The sequence below is a fragment of the Equus przewalskii genome, chromosome 1 (assembly GCF_037783145.1).
Source record: "Equus przewalskii isolate Varuska chromosome 1, EquPr2, whole genome shotgun sequence".
NCBI classification, from domain to species: Eukaryota; Metazoa; Chordata; class Mammalia; order Perissodactyla; family Equidae; genus Equus; species Equus przewalskii.
Window position 1 is genome coordinate 144,577,750 of NC_091831.1, and position 16,168 is coordinate 144,593,917.

The window sequence follows — 16,168 nt, forward strand, 5'->3', positions numbered from 1 at the left end:
ACAGGATAATAAGGTACATTTCCTAAGAAAAAGCTGCTCAGATTTATTGCATATAATAAATTATATATTGTATACCATGTTATTTATTACATAATAAATTATTGGAGGCTTAGAGGCAAATTTATTGACCATAAACAAGCAACTAATCCTTTTGTCACACGACTGTAACATTCAGACCAAAAAATACATCAATTATTCCTTAATAATTATATAGCCAAATGAAATGCTACATTTTCTCATTTAAGGTAACTAGACTTTTTAAAAAAATTAATCTTCTAAATATCCTGTGCCTTAAAAGAGTCCTGCAGTACATAGAGCCCTTAATAAGCATTAGATATTATTATTATTTTCTTTTAGGATATTTTCTGCAGGATATGAGAAAGAAATGCTAGACGAAGAACAGCACTCTGAGGAGTCTTTTTTTTTTTCTCCCCAAATCCCCCCAGTACATAGTTGCATATTTTAGTTGTGGGTCCTTCTGGTTGTGGCATGTGGGATGCCACCGCAGCATGGCCTGATGAGCAGTGCCATGTCCGTGACCAGGATCCAAACCGGTGAAACCCTGGGCCGCCAAAGTGGAGCGCTCAAACTTAACCACTCGGCCACGGGGCTGGCCCCTGAGCAGTCATATTTTTGTAAAAGAAAAACACTCCAAGCCATGGTAAGTGAATGCTGCCTGCTTGGGAGGCCTCCTTGAGCTTGGCACCCAGGCACCGTGGGCCCAGACCTTGATGACGTTCTGTCAAGCTGTGTGTCAGAGCTCTGAATGGGCTTGGTGGAACTTGACACATGCCTATAGGGCGAGGGAGAAAATGCTCACAAAAACCATGTCCTAACATGATCGCCAAAAAAACCTCAATTATTATTCATAATAACAGTTAACCTTTCTGGAACGCTTGCTCAACGCCAAGCCCTATGCCCAGGGCCTTCCAAGCATTATCTCCCTGAATCCTCCCAACCCCCCACGAGGTAGTTACTGCTTTTTTAAACCCCTATTTTACGAAAGCTGGGGCTTAGGGAAGTTAAGCAACTTGCCCAACTGGTGTTAAGTGGAAATCTTAGCTATGAATCCAGACAGTTGGGTATTTTCTCAAATAGAGTCACTGCTTCCTGGTCGGTAGGTTCCAAACTTGCCCCCTGGCTTCCCTAGAGCCCCAGAGGGCACTGATAAGGGCATTGCAGCTGGGGGGCTCATTCAGCCCCTCAGTTCACATCTTCTCAGGAAGCTGCTCCAGTTCCTGAAAAGGCCCTCTGTAAGTAAGCAGTGTTGCAATGAAGATAAAAGTGTACTTCGCCGTCTGCCTCAAGTGAACTAAGATAATGCTAACAGTAGGGAAGGGCTGCCAGGCTGGCGCCAGCTTTGAAGTCTGCAAACTCCGCCTGTGAGTCAGTCCACAGGCCCAGTTCTCAGGACCTTTTCCAGGTGGAGGGTTTGCTGACTCTGCAGCTTAAAAGAGTGGAACCCGCTTGTGAGGAAGATGGAAGAGAGTGGTTGCTGCAGTCTCCCCTCCACCTCGGCAAGCAGCCCCAATCCAATCCTTTTGGAGGGAATCACTGCCCATATCATGAGAGTAGGAGAGGGGAAATGGAGTCCACCCTGGGTCAGACGGGGGCCTGGAGAGGAGGGGCTGTGTCTGAGACATGCATTGAAGGACAGCACAGATAAATGGGAAGCCAGCAAAGAGAGTCTTTGCAGCCAAAGCCCCCTCACTCTTTTCCCTTTTCTCCATCCTCTGGGGTCCACTCTCTGGCCTGATCAAAATCTGTCCTCAGGAAAGGATCTGAGATCCGCAGCCTTACTGGGAACCAACATCAGGAAGTACCCATGTAGTTTCTGTGCCCTGTTAAAGGGCTTTTCAGAATTGAGGAGCAAGTGAGGGAAGTCGGTATTGTCTTATTCAAGATTGTCTCCCCAGTGCCTAAATCAGTGCCTGGCTCCTTAACATTTGTTGAATAAGTGAATTTTGGAGGCCAAGGAATCCTTCTTGAGACCCTAAAATTGCATACCTGTCGGCCCCAGGCTGTGGACCTGTGGGTCACAGGTGTTAGACAGAGCATCTGAGCAAAGAGACTTCATGTGCTGAAAGATCCAGGCCTGTGTGGGCCCTAGGCTGCAGAATGTGTGAAGCCAACACTAAATACCACATCACTGCATGTACCTGGGGTGCCCTTGCAGCTCCTAGCAGTGGTTTATAAGCCTCGCCCCAGCCTCCACCCCTTGCTTCCAGAACAGTAGAATGCTGGCTCTACCACTGGAGGATGTGCCCCTACCTTTCTGGGCACAGAGCAAGGGGTCTGGATTAAGCCTTCCTGCTGCTATGGGCTGAACTGTGCCCCGAACCCCAAATTCATATGTTGAACCGCTAAACCCCAATGTGACTATATTTAGTAAGGAAGTAATTAAGGTTAAATGAGGTCATAATGAGGTTGTTTAAGCCCCTAGTCTATGGTATTTTGTTATGGCAGCCTGAGCAGACCAACACAGCCGCTTCCTCTATAATGATTCAGGATTTATGCTCCGAGAGGTTCAAATGAGCAGACACCTTCTAGGCCCACTCTTGCCCAAGCCAAATTTCTTTCTGATATACAGCTTTTATTCCTCACAAATGGACACAACACTACTTTTTCTCACATTGCTCCTTTGCCACGTCTCAGATATTATACCACAGACTCTGTGGGACGAGAATGCTTTGAAGTCCGGGTATACCATGAGGCCCTGCTGGTACCAGAGAATCTTATTTCATGATCTGTCTTGGTCTCAAGGTCTCAGCATAAAGGAGGTGGGCTTAAGATGTTTCCATTAAAATGATCATGTTACTTTGGGGTAGGAGGATAATATTTTAACACCTTTCAACAATTTAGCAGGTCAGTTAGCTCCCTCTGAGGGGAACTGGATAAAGAGATATATTTAATGAGAGGAAAGAAGGTTCAAGGGCTCTGGGTGGGAAAGCTTAGGAATCAGAGCTGATGTCTACAAGAGTGTGAAGCTAAAATCAGCAGATCAGGTTTGCTGACTTGCTGGTTTTCCCCTATCTCCCAGAAGATAGAAAACTACAATAAAGCAACTTGAGGCTGGCACAGCATAAACCTTAGCAAAGGTTAATAAACAGTTATAAAGCTTTTAAGATAAAACCTAAATGACTAACTGATTACCCTGGAAATTAAAGAACAGGGTCCCAGGCCCAGGGTTATGGGACCTGATTAGAAAGTTATATGTGAGGTGGGCCAGCGTGGGGAGAGTTGCCTGAAGAGAGGGTGGCAGGAGAGCACCCTGTTAGAATAGGCAGGGGGAAGGAGAGGGATGCAGCAGTGAGTGGAGGAGGAGACAGGAGGTGGGAGAGCTCTGTTGATTGACAACTGTAGCTGTATCTCTGCCATGTCTTGGGGTGGCCAGAGCACTGGACATTAATCACAAAGACTATTGCCCTTTCCAAACTGATACACAACCAGCTACTTGGGAGAGGGGGGCTAGAAGGAGACCATTGGAAACATAGGGATTTTTCTATGAAACTGTTGTGAAGTGTTATCAGATTTATTTTCTGCGTATTGTCCAATCTTAACCTTCTGCCTCATTAAAATGTTGGACCTTTGCATCCCCTTGGAAATATTTTAGGGTGGGTCCCCAGCTCTTCGTAGAATTTCAAGATGCTTTGTTATCTAGTGGCTGAGCCTTTGTTGCCTTGCTGGTTCCCAGGAAAGCAGGCCCTTAAATCACTCAGCGTAGACTCAACAACTTTTTCTTTAGAGCCCATTAAGAATTGCTAAGGTTTCCCCTGCCAAAATAGCCATTCATATATATCTGAATAACTTACGAATATGGTTTATATTTAAATAAAGCATTCCAACAAATTTTCTTTTCTTTGCAAGAGTCATGAAATCTGCACCGTGGCTTTCTGAGACCCAAGAAAATTAAAGATAATAGGACAACACTAACAAAATATATAAGGACAGAGGTTTGCAAAATCCAATGGTAAGAAGAAAAACAATTTTATTCTGGACAACCTTTTAACTAAATCATTGAGGTGAAGATTGAGTATAGAGGGCCTTCTCCCCTCAACCAGACTTTGTTAAAGAATGGGAAATCCCTGCTTCTTTTTGAGCGAATGGATGTGAGCTGTTGAAGCAACCTATTGAAGTTAGAGCCGGCTTCAGTTTCCTGAGACTAAGCCAGGCTGAAACTAGGTTTACAAACTCAGGACAAAAGTCAGTAGTGGGGCCTTTTGTCTACGTGGTGTAGCTGTGCCTTGGGGAATTATGCAGTGGTCAATTACTGGCTGTCTTCTATAACCACTTTGTTTAGGGTGATATTATTTATAGAACCTCAATTAGATGAAGTAAAGATTAAGAGAATAATAAAATGTTTAGAGATTCATCTAGTCCAACTTCTTCATTTTACAGATGGGGAAAATGAGTCCCAGAGAATATGTGACTTGATGTGCCTATAGTGGGTTGAATAGTGGCCCCCCAAAAAGATATGTGCAAGTCCTAACGCCTAGAATCTTGAATGTGATCTTATTTGGAAAAAGTGTCTCTGTAAATGTAATTAAGCTAAGGATCCAAGACAAGATCATCCTGGACTTAGGGTGGGCCCTAACTCCAATGACAGATGTCCATGTAAGAGAAAGTCAGAGGGAGATTTGAGACACAGAAGAGACAGAGCAATGTGACGACAGAGGCAGAGATGGAATTAGGCAAACCTCAGGCCAAGGAATGCCTGGAGTCACCAAAAGCTGAAAGAGGCAAGGAAAGACTCTTGCCTAGAGCCTTTGGAGGGAGTGCAATTCTGTTAACACCTTGCTTTTGGACTTCTAGCCTCTAGAACTGTGACAGAGGAAAATTCTACTGTTTTAAGCCCCCTGTTTATGATAATTTGTTACAAGAGCCTTAGGAAACTAACACAGTCCCCAAATGGCAGAACTAGGCTAGAACCCAAGTCTCTGGACTTCCTCAGTCTTGTGTTTGTTTCCCTGCCACCGTTTCACATCCTCTGAGTTCTGACCTTGCCAGAGATGTGAAAAAATTCACACCCTTCACTGCTGAAAATAGAACTTCTGAGATGGAGGCAACGAAGAACATTACAGATGCTGCCGCTTCCCTGAAGCTTAGTCCATCCAACAACTAAGCTTTCTGGTCTTGAAAGTAATATATATGACTGGTACTAAGCATTAGGGAATCATTCTAAGAACTGGAAGAGAGAACTTATAAGTTCTCTCTTATAAGAGAAAATATAGCCAGAAAGGTAAGTCAGTTGACTCCAACAAAAATATACAGAGAGTAAATAATTATATCTAACTCACCAGGTCTTTACACAGTCAACAAGTATTTACTGAATATACCCTATGTTCCAGGCATTTTCCTTCGCTCCTTGATCTGAGTGGGAATAACGGGGTCTCAGAGCAGCAGGGGCTAAATGGCAGGATATAAATGCCAAGGACAGTATGGTCATGGTTCTGGAAATGGGATGCAGGGCATGCGTGGTAATCAGAATGGTTTAGGCTGCACGCATCTTTGTCATTGGCTAATTGTTCATGATCTCCCTAGAATTAAGATGGGTGCCTACAAAATTATTAATTGAAAAAAGTCTAGGTTTGGTGAGCAGAGATCTTACTTGAGGCACCACAATGGAGAAAACACTGGGTAGCTTTTGTTTCCTCCTCCAGATCCCCTCTCCATCTTTCTCCATCTTGCTTTGATCTGTGTGGGCTGCATTACTAGGCTGCCTTGCCCTCTGGTTTCTTGTTGGGTTTAGCCAATGGGAACCCTGGCAAGAGACTGGATATCTTTTAGTCTATTTCCTCTGCTACCCCAGTGCTTGCTCACTGGATTCATGAATAAAGTGGCCATGGTGGCAGGGATGGAAGTTATGCATAGGCTCTACAACAGAGACTTCTCACCAAGGCTAATCTGGCATCTCCCACTGGTGATTGCTAAATCTGTCAATAGCAGAGACCAATGCTGAGTCTGTAATATGGATCATTCTTCAGTGGCACCAGCCAGTCACCTGGTAGCAGGTTGATTACATTGTCCCATTATGGAGGGGACAGCAATTCCTCAATGAACTTAACTCTTATTCTGAATATGGTGCCCCTTAGTACTTTGATGTCTCATGGTAAAAGTTACGGGAAGACCACAGCAATACAGTTCAGTCAGGACCACTAATGGTTCACACACTTAAGAGTGAAGGTTTGAGTCATATCGTCAGTTAAAGAACCATGAGTACCTGAGTGCTGGCTGAGGGCACAGGGAATGTGAATTGGGTAGGGAAAGAAGGAAATTATAAACACCAACTACCACCTCATCACCAATTAAGGAAAGAGATTTTAGTAGCTAGGCGTATTTTTCCTTGGTTTATTACATATATATTTACATTTGTTAATTTCTTTCTTGTCCTTCCCCTTCCTGTACTCTTTCATATAGAGTGAGTTGATGGTAGTTAACCTCATGATTTAGTTTTTAGGTTACAGGGTATCAGGGGGATTGTAACTGAAAAAGAAAAAGAATAACCATCATAAAGAGATAAATGACTGATAAGACTTTGGGTCTCCCCTTTTGAGGGGAAACGGTAAGGGCATCTTCGTTTGTGTGAGAGATAGTCACTGCACATTAGGTGAAAGCATTATGTTGTTGCTATTATTGTTTGAAAATTAAATGTGGGTAAAAAGGTGTATATTGATGCTGAGTACCTGAAGTAATGAGCTGCTCCAGACTGTCTACTGGCAACTCAGCATCCCTCTTCTGTGTTCCTCCAAGGGTTAAGAAAGTCTGGAAAACATTTCTTAGAATCGCTTGACAACCATTTTCCATGTTAGATTCCACATATGAGAGGCACTTGTATGGAATTTGGAGAACAGAAGACAGGCAGCTTCTCTAAGGCCGCTCAGACTTTCACTAACACTCCCCTCAGAGTTCTTCCAGCGTCTGCCCAGTTCCAAAGCCACTTTCACATTTTAGGTTTTTGTTTTGGCAGTGTCCCACTTTCAGGCAACAAAATCTGTTATTAATGATCTATTACAGTGTAACAAATTACTTGAAAACTTAGCAGCTTAAAATGACAAACATTGGCTGTCTCACAGTTTCTGAATTCAGGAATTTGAAGCAACTTAGCTGAGTGGTTTTGGTTCAGAGTTTCTCATGAAATTGCAGTCAAGACGTCAGCCAGGCTGCAGTCATCTGAAGATTTGACTGAGGCTGGAGAATCTGCTTCCGAGATGGCTCACTCACCTACCTATTGGTCAAGGATCTCATTTCCTTGATGACTGGTTGGCAGGAGACCTGTTCTTCACTTCATGTGTCTCTCCAGGATGTTGCCTGACTGTCCTCATGAGATGGCAGCTGGCTTCCTACGGATTAGTGAACCAAGAGACAGCAAAGAGGAAGCCACAGTGCACTTTATTACTCATCTCAGAAGTGACACACCATTATTTCTACTTTATTCTATTCATTTGAAGAACTCACTCAGTTCAGCCCTCACTCCAGGGAAGGAAATTAAGCTCTACTTCTAGAAGGGAGGCGTATCAAAGAATTTGTGAACATATTTTAAAACCACCATGAGTTCTCTCAGAGCATTTGATCTAAAGAGAGTTTAGGGGGAAAGGAGTTCTTTATAGCTTTCGTGATATGGTAAAAAAGGAAGTCATTTAGAGTCAGGATGGGGCCAGCGAACCAAAGAGTAGTCATGACTCGGAAGTATTTTGACTCTGAAATGTAGGAGAAAGTTGGGAAAAGTAAAAAAGTCAAGTCTGTTGCAATTTTTGCATGTCTTTCTCTCTCTTTTAACTTAAAATTACATTTGAAACTTGCACATTCTGTCATCGTGTCAGATTCTCAATACTAACAGTTATATTAGGGTAACATGGATACACCTATTTTCATACTATTTTGACTACTGTGACTCTAGAAAATATTTCCCGCTTGATATTAGACCTTCTCAAGCCTCACATCCATTCCTTTCCTCCAATATGTCTATCTCCTCTACCTCTGAGCTAAAGAAGAAACACCTGTGGGTGTGATTTGAAGGAAGAGTCCTTCCTCCACCCCCAGATTAGTCCCAAAGCCCCAACCTCAACAACCAGACCAGCAGGCTGAAATTCTCTTCTGTTTCTCCTTTGAATTAAGACTTTTGTCAATAGTTACCCATTTACATCTCACCTTTCTTAAACATAGATGTGATTATGTCCCTCCTCTGCTTAAAAACGGAGACTTAAATGGTCCCCTAATGCCTATAACAAAGCCTATGGATGACCTCCAGGAAATCTGTGAATTCCCCACATTTTGTCATAAGTGCATTATTTTGGAGAACAAGCCTATAGCTTTCAATGGATTCCCAAAGCAATAAGTTACCACAAAATGTCAAGAACCACCAGTCTGGGGCAAAAGGTTTGACTCAATAAGGGGCAAGAGATTCATCACAATTTGGCTCCACCTTCACTCTCCATCCATATCTTATGACACAGCTATGACATCTTTTTTTTAAAATCCATTTTTCACTTTTTTTTGGGGGGGGGAGGAGTCTAGGGAAGATTCACCCTGAGCTAACATCTGTTGCCATTCTTCCTCTTTTTTTTTTTCTCCTCCCCAAAGCTCCAGTGCATAATTGTATGTTCTAGTTGTATGTCCTTCTAGTTCTTCTGTGTGAGCCTCTGCCACAGCATGGCTACTGACAGATGAGTGGTATGGTTCCATGGGACCAGAAACCAAACCTGGGCTGCTGAAGCAGTGAGTACCAAACTTTAACCACTAGGCCACAAGGGCTGGCTCTGACTTGTCTTTTCTTATGCTGTCTGTATGTCCATGCTTCCTTGCCTTTGTTTCTGCCTTTCTCTGCTTAGAATACCCTTTCCCCTTCTCTACCAGGAAAATCACTATGCATGCCTTGGAACCCAGCTCAAATGTCATATCCTGGTGGAATGAATGATCTAAGCACCAATATACTTTGTATATATTTCTAGCCTGGTTGTAATTATTTCTTCACTCATCTGATTAACCCTGGGCTGAGAGAATCTCAGAGTAAGTATTGGTCTTATTCGAATTTATATCTCCAAGGCCTAGCACAGGTCATACGAGGGACTACTGTTTGTTTGGTAGGTGGATGAGCATCACCCTGGACTATATCCTGACAGAACAGGGACAATTCTCCCTTGGAGCATCCCTCTGCAAACCCCATACTCACTGAGGACCATTTCTTCTCAGTCTGATGCTGTGCTCTCTGGGCTGTATAGTGAGCTTTATACTTTTAGATTTCACTGGTCAGTAAAATTCCAAAAATAATTTTGGAGATCAACATAGGATTGCTAATTTTAAATTTTTCCAAGAAAAAACATTTTTAAAAATTATCACCTACTCTCTCCATCATTTTTTAAAAGAAAAGTCACTTTAACACCTCAAAAGTAGGAAGGACATAATCTCAGCCGAGAGGGTAGTCTTTTGAATTAAATACATTTAGGATTTTTAAAAGCTTACTGCACTGACCTTCTTTTCTCATTCCATGATGAAAAATTCATTCCTGGTTATCAGTTCTAAAATAATGTTTGGAAACCATGGATTTAGACCTTTGCTTCCGAGAGGCAGCTCCTGCATTCTTCCTGACTCAAGAAGGAGTTTTAGGCCTCATGACAGAAATAGTCCTTCAGGATTTCCCCATGTTTTCTTCTTGTGGGTGTGGAGAGAAGTACTTGGAACCAAGAGACCAACTAATGCATATTGAGCACCTCTGTGCTAGTCACTTGGCATGTGTATTAGGTGCACATGTCAGTTGACAAACTCAAGAATGCAGGAAACACAACTTTCTTTCTTTTTTACTGCATTTATTTTCTATTTGAATATGTTCTACTGGGTGACAGAAATGCAATTTTAATCAATTCAGGGTCCGCCCGTTTCTTTCCCTAGGGGTTGCATCTTTGATCCAGGGGCCCGATTCAGTGTATCGGCAGTGCTGGATTAAACCTACAAAGGTCTTAAGCACTGAAAAGATTATGATGTCTCACGTGTAATCGAAAATTTTTTAAGTACTTATTTTATAGTTTACTATTTCCCAACAAAGTTCTGGGCTTGTTTTTTTGGTTTTTGTTGTTGTTGTTGTTATTGTTTTCCTGAAATGATCACTTCAGTGCTTTTCATTCTTTCGAAATTTTTTCTTATTTTTTTGGGTGGATACTTCGTTTTCCTGGCTTCCTTGGCAAATTCTTGACCTCCCTGTGGGGTCATCTGGCACTGCTCCCTGGCCCTCAGCATCCACCTGGGTGTATTGGATTGTACTGTGGGTTCATGTAGGTCACCACAGAATCCTCCTCACCCTGCCCACACAAGACTGCCTCAGATCTGAAGGCTCTTTATGCCACATAGGGGCCACTCTAGGTTAGTTTATCTCTTTGGTGTAAAACTTTGATCCCTATTAAAAGGCAACACTTACTATTATCAGTCATCGTACTTTGTACAAACAAAGGAGCAGAGTGGGTAGAAGGGTGGGCAATAGGCAGGGAACAGGAGGACACTGTGTCACATTATTTTCCACTGGCTCAAATTCTCTTCTTTATTTTTGTTTAACTTTCTGATTCCTGCACTAGAATATAGGTCTATGAGAACAACACATCTTATCGTATATAACGTCTTATTCCTGACTGTAGCCCCAGAACCTAGATCAGTGCCTGGCACATAGTAGGCCATCAATAAATATTTTTAATTGAAATGAATGAGAATCAATGAGATAACGACAACACAAAGAGGTGGAGGGGTGTCAGAATGAGGGGGCTGGAAGTGCTGAAAACAAATTTCAGTTATTTTACAATTCTGCTGGAAGCTTATGTCAGCTCTTCCTTGGAGAGTTTCCTTCCACCACAGTGAGAAATGCCTCTTCCATCTACAGCATGTCTTCTGTTGTTTTCTTATTGTTGCCTGTGGGCTAGTATTTTCTTCCAGCTGGAAAGTAAACCACATGGGCAAGAAGTATCTGTATACAGCTTTGCAGCTCCCTATGATGTACTGTACTTTAAGAGCTAAAAGATGCTATTTTGAATGGTGAGTGAATGAGTGAATGAATGAATGAATGGAACTTGAGTCAGGAACATCCAGAGAATCCATGTTGGAGGGGTGAAGTCCAAAGTGGAGTCCTCTAGACTGAGTCTTATCCAGCCTCAGCATTCTACTTCCACTTCCTGGGGTGCAGCGCCTCCTAGTGGAAGTCCAGGAAGCTGCCTCCTCCTTAGATGCCCCCAAACATGGGCCCCTCAGTGACTCCCTCCCAGATCTCCCTCTTTCCTTCCTCACAACCTCAAAGTCACCCCCATCGATGAGGCCCAGTAGACATGGGCAGGTCCCTTTTAGGAACCCCAAGTACTCACAAGGTGAACAGTGAAGACCTCCCTTAGAGCCAGGTAGTTCCTCTAGATGACAGCAGCACTTCTCAAACTTGAAGGTGCAGATGAATCATCTGGGGAGGATCTTGTTCAAGTGAAGATTCTCATCCAGTAGTTCTGTGTTGTGGACCAAGATTCTGAATTTGAACCAGCTTCCAGGTGATACCGGGATGCTGGTCCAGTCTGTACTGCACCCTTGTGGTGACCGGCAGCTGCAGCAGCAACAGCTCCCAGATGCTCCGGTGTGACCAGGTAGCCATGGGGTTGTTAGTTGAAGCAAACACTCCGAAGCTTATAAATTACAGTTGTTCCCTTCAAGGTTTGCCCGTTGAAGTTCTGCCTGCCTCTTTGCTGGTGCTGAGACCTAGAGAAGAGCTCGGACCTCACGCTGGAAGGGGTGGGGGAAAAGGATCATATCCCCAGAATCAAAAACTACAAAACGTGGGTTTAAAACAAGAGGTCAAAGGAGGAGGGTGCTGACTGCTCAGAGAGGGTGTCACAGAGCAGCAATCCTGGTGAGGTCATCCCAGGGCAGAGTCTCTAGCTCACAGCTTTGCCAGCCCAGAAACTCCGTTTTGCCAGTGCGCCCAGAGATAAGCAGATTCAAGGGCAATGAATCATACCAACCAGACTCTTAAGAGTCTAAACCAAAATACCAAGAGTAAGAAGAACAAATGCCAACTACTCAGAAGCTTGTTCAGAGCAATGCTCTTCCCTGCAGGAACGTCTACACGGGCAGTCAAATCATTAGCAAAAGTCTGTTTTGTGGGCCTGAAATCAGAGTAAGGGGAATTGAGTGAGTGACCTTGGAAGAGGATATTATGAAATTTCACGAGCTGGATGCACCCATCTCCAGGATAATGGTATACCTGCCGAAAAGGTCAGCAGTTGGAGGTGCAGGAGAGCACCTTCCCCTTCAGTTACTCTTCCTGCAACCAGGAACCTTCTGTTGACTTTCTTTAGGGCATTCCTGCCCTCAGAATACGCTTCAGCTGCCTTGGTTGGATGTAAATGGCTGAGTGGGTTACCTCAGATGGTGTATGTTTGTGGTTTTTATTTTCTTGGTTGATTGCTTTTACTCGAATACTCCAAGAGAGTCACTGCTCCAGTCTTTCTCCCCAGATTCTGGGGAGCAGCTCATTGCCCAGCATGAAACCACCTGCAGGAGAGGAGTGGGGGGATGGAGGCAGGGCCATCAGGGAAAAAGCCAGAGCCTTTCCTTGCTTCCCACCCTGACACCTTATTCCAGCCCGCAGATTTAAAAACCTTCAATGTAGTTATTTGGTAAGTTGTCATGTTCCTGTTGGCTGGTTCTTTTTTTGCTGGTAATGTTGATTTTCTATATATATAGCTCTTAAATCAATCATCCAAAATTTGGCAAGTTCTCAGGCTCACCATCCGCCGTTGTATTCTCTCATGGTCTGAGCTGTCCTGTAGTGTAGCTTTAAACTCATCAAATTTAGGGAACAGGGCTTGGGGAGACTGGGGGAGATTACAGCCCTCAACACTATCTTGCTTCTACACGCTGTTCAGTCAGTCTTTGTGGATAGACTGTCAGTAAAGGGGGGCACAACCCCACTGCAATGTCCATCTCTCCCAGGAATGCTTCCTGACTTGCTTTGCCACCCCCTCAGGTCCCCTGGGAGAAGCTCATTCCTCACTAAGTCCTATCTCATTCCCTCCTTGACAGTGATACAGCTGCTGCCAGCCACGAGACAGCCAAGTGTAAAACTTACTTCCATTTTGCCTAATGCCAAATGGCAGACCTAAATTTGTTGAGTTCGGAATTTTTAGGTGCTCATAAAACAAACAAATAAAATTTGTGTTAAACCTAAGGTAGATTAGGAAAAAATCCTCAAGGAGAAAAGTACCTTCTCACTCCGAGGTTGTGGAGATGGAGGCCGCAAACTGCTCGTTAGCACCCCTCATGGAGGCTATGAGAACCAGCGCCGCCAGCACGGTCGCATTTTTCACTCGTCACAGTGTATTGTCTAATCTGCACTCTTCTAACCTGTAATAAGTGTTTGCACATTGTTCCTATAATCTTTACACTCCCAAGTATTGAAGTTTTAGCCAGTGTCAGGCTTTTTAGAGAACCCAATATACGATTTGACTGTTGACAGGGGCCAAATGAGGAAAGAGACAGAGTACCACACAGAATAACGTCCTAAAATGGAACAATCACATAACGGGGAAGATGAAGGTTGGCTGACTGACAAGCAGATGAAGAATTAGAAAGTAAATTCCCAGAGTTCACTTTTTACCCCATTATAATTTCGGCCCTAATATCAAGCAGCAACAAACACGGGGCATAACCACAGAGAGGAATGTGACTTCCCAAATCTAAAAAGGCGCCCTTGCCGTGCCATTGTTCCCACAATGCCGTGACTCGGATTCGAACCGAGGTTGCTGCGGCCACAACGCAGAGTACTAACCACTATACGATCACGGCGAGCTACCGGGACGCCACGGAGTGCACGCTGCCGAGCGCTGGTCTTCTCGTCTATACCGCCACTGGGCTAGCCTTCCGAAGGTGCCCATTGTCTACCAGGCTCCTCTGGCCCTCGCGCTGACACCTACACGTGGACTCCCCAGCCGAAGTCTCCGCTGGTCGTCTGCATGGGCCCTAAGAGAGCACAGGAAAGTGCTTTGCAAACTAAAGGACTCCTATGAAGCCAGGACTACGACCTGGGCTCTCACTTAGCCTGCGCAGATGTGAGGCCCCGAGTCGCCCCAATGGTGGCGCTCGGTCCCTCTCACACCCACCGTGCCCTGACGCTCACGCTATTTGCAAGGCTTCTGGTTGGGAATGGGGCTCTCTTAAACTCCACCAGAAGGAAAATCAGTTCCAACCAACCCACACAACCTCCTTCGAGGCTTTGGCGTGGGCGGGGCGGGGGGGGAGTAGGGGGAGGGAGGGGAGGTGACTGCGAGCGCAGCCCGCGCGGTGGTGAAGCGGAGGGATTTGCCCCATGGGCAAGCACGGACAGAAATCAGTAACGCAAGGAGTCCAGTGCGCCTGCGTACACTCAGGGAGCGGAGAGGTTGGAGCTGGGTGGGAACCAGTCAGTGACACATCAAGGGGGCGGGGCTTTCAACAGAGAAGAGCTCAAGGGAGAAAGTTTGTGCCTGGGTCCCCAGTAGCTCGCCGTGATCGTATAGTGGTTAGTACTCTGCGTTGTGGCCGCAGCAACCTCGGTTCGAATCCGAGTCACGGCATTGCGTAAAGCAATAACACGGCAGGGGGTCTCACTTTTGTCACTCTCCTCCATTTTTATCTCGAGTTTGTAACATTCTCGAGAATGGATCCCAATCCCCTTGTGACAGATGGAAACGACATTTATGCCAGCTCTGGATAAATTGGACTTCCGAAGAATATAGGCTTCCGGTTACTCTGGGGCTGTGCGCGGTATCCTTCTTGGGGACAAAGCACAAAGGGCTCACAAGGCTGTGCTGTAATAGACATATGTATGAATTCCCATGGCAGCGCTGGAAACAGACTCCCATTAATAGGAAGAGAAGGCTTGGCAGAGGAGGTGACCTTTGAAGTAGCTCTTAAAGGCAGAAAGGGAGTTTGTGAAGCAGCCAGGATAATCTCGTGTGCAAAGGCTTAAAGAGGGTCTTGAAAAGGAACTCTCATAATTCCTCTTTGTAAATCTTCTCTCTCCCCCACCCCTACGATGCCCAAAGGCCCTGGCCTGACAGGTAACAGGAGCGTCTCAAGGACCTGTTGAGTGAATGAATGCAAGTAGTTAGGGGATGGGAAACGACTCTGAAGGAGGGCCAGGAGCTGAGCTGGAAAAGGCAGACGAATTTCCTGCAGTCTACGGGATGGGAATGAGCGGTGGAAGAGTGAAATGATTCAATTAGTGTTTAGCAAGATCCCTCTGGCGCCTCTGCAGGGTGGGGGTGCGGGGTGATTAGAGCAGACGACACTGTAGAGACAGGTGGTCACTCTGGATTCACTTGTTAGAAGCAGTGGCACGTTTTCAGTTTAGCAAAAAGCCACGGCCTACTGTGGACTCCGCCTGGTTCTAGGCGCCGTGAGGGAGGGAGCACTGATGGATAAGAAGAAAAACCGGACCCAGTCCCTGCTGCCGCCCAGGGGCACAACAGAGGTGGGCACCGGGTGCAGCGGGAGCACTGCGGAGGGAGGGGTCAGGGCTGTCGGGGGAGTAGAAGAAGCTGCAAGGAAGTGGAGGTTGAGGCAGAGGGGAATGACAGTGTGAGAAGTGTTCATTGAGTCCCTTCTACGTGGTCAGCCCGGTTCTGGTCCACATCCTGCGCAAATGCGGCGTTGGGTCGCTCCTGGAGGGATCAGGAGGGAGGAGAATCCCTGAGGAGCGCCCCTCTGAAGGCCCGGGGTCGCTGGAAGGGTCTCCCGGGCACAGGAGAGGAGCATCTTCCTAGCAATGGGAATTACACAGCTTACGAACACTTTGAGCTCCGTCCAGTCCCGTCCCTAGCTGCCCAAGTGGTCCCCCGTAAAGTCCCACCTCCCTCACATAGAACCCACCCTTCCGCATTCCATCATCACCACCTCCTGTGGTTAATGGACCAAAACAGAACAGAACCTGATCAAATGGCGACAGCACAATGCGCCTGCGCATTCTCAGAGTCGGCCTCGGGCTGGAACCCCGCCCCATAGGTGGGCCCTTTGGTGACGTGCAGACTGGGAAGGCCTATGACTGTTGAAGAGGACAATCAGAAAGCTATCCTCACAGGTCCCCGGTAGCTCGCCGTGATCGTATAGTGGTTAGTACTCTGCGTTGTGGCCGCAGCAACCTCGGTTCGAATCCGAGTCACGGCATTGTGGG

General features: G+C 45.5%; 1 protein-coding gene and 3 non-coding genes across 4 annotated transcripts in view; 2 read left to right on the forward strand and 2 right to left on the reverse strand.

Moving 5' to 3' along the window:
• The window catches only part of SLC28A2 (solute carrier family 28 member 2), an 86,039-nt gene extending 71,924 nt beyond the window's left edge, over window positions 1-14,115 (reverse strand). The window contains exon 1 of the mRNA XM_070581281.1: window positions 13,787-14,115. The gene's annotated coding sequence lies outside the window, so the exon portion shown is untranslated. The remainder of the gene's footprint in view (window positions 1-13,786) is intronic.
• Window positions 13,732-13,803, reverse strand: TRNAH-GUG (transfer RNA histidin (anticodon GUG)). Its single transcript has one exon. It is a non-coding gene; the product is annotated as a tRNA-His (tRNA).
• Window positions 14,116-14,498: 383 nt separating the features above from the next.
• TRNAH-GUG (transfer RNA histidin (anticodon GUG)) lies at window positions 14,499-14,570 on the forward strand. The gene has a single exon. It is a non-coding gene; the product is annotated as a tRNA-His (tRNA).
• Window positions 14,571-16,089: 1,519 nt separating this feature from the next.
• TRNAH-GUG (transfer RNA histidin (anticodon GUG)) lies at window positions 16,090-16,161 on the forward strand. The gene has a single exon. It is a non-coding gene; the product is annotated as a tRNA-His (tRNA).
• The last annotated feature ends 7 nt before the right edge of the window (window positions 16,162-16,168 follow it).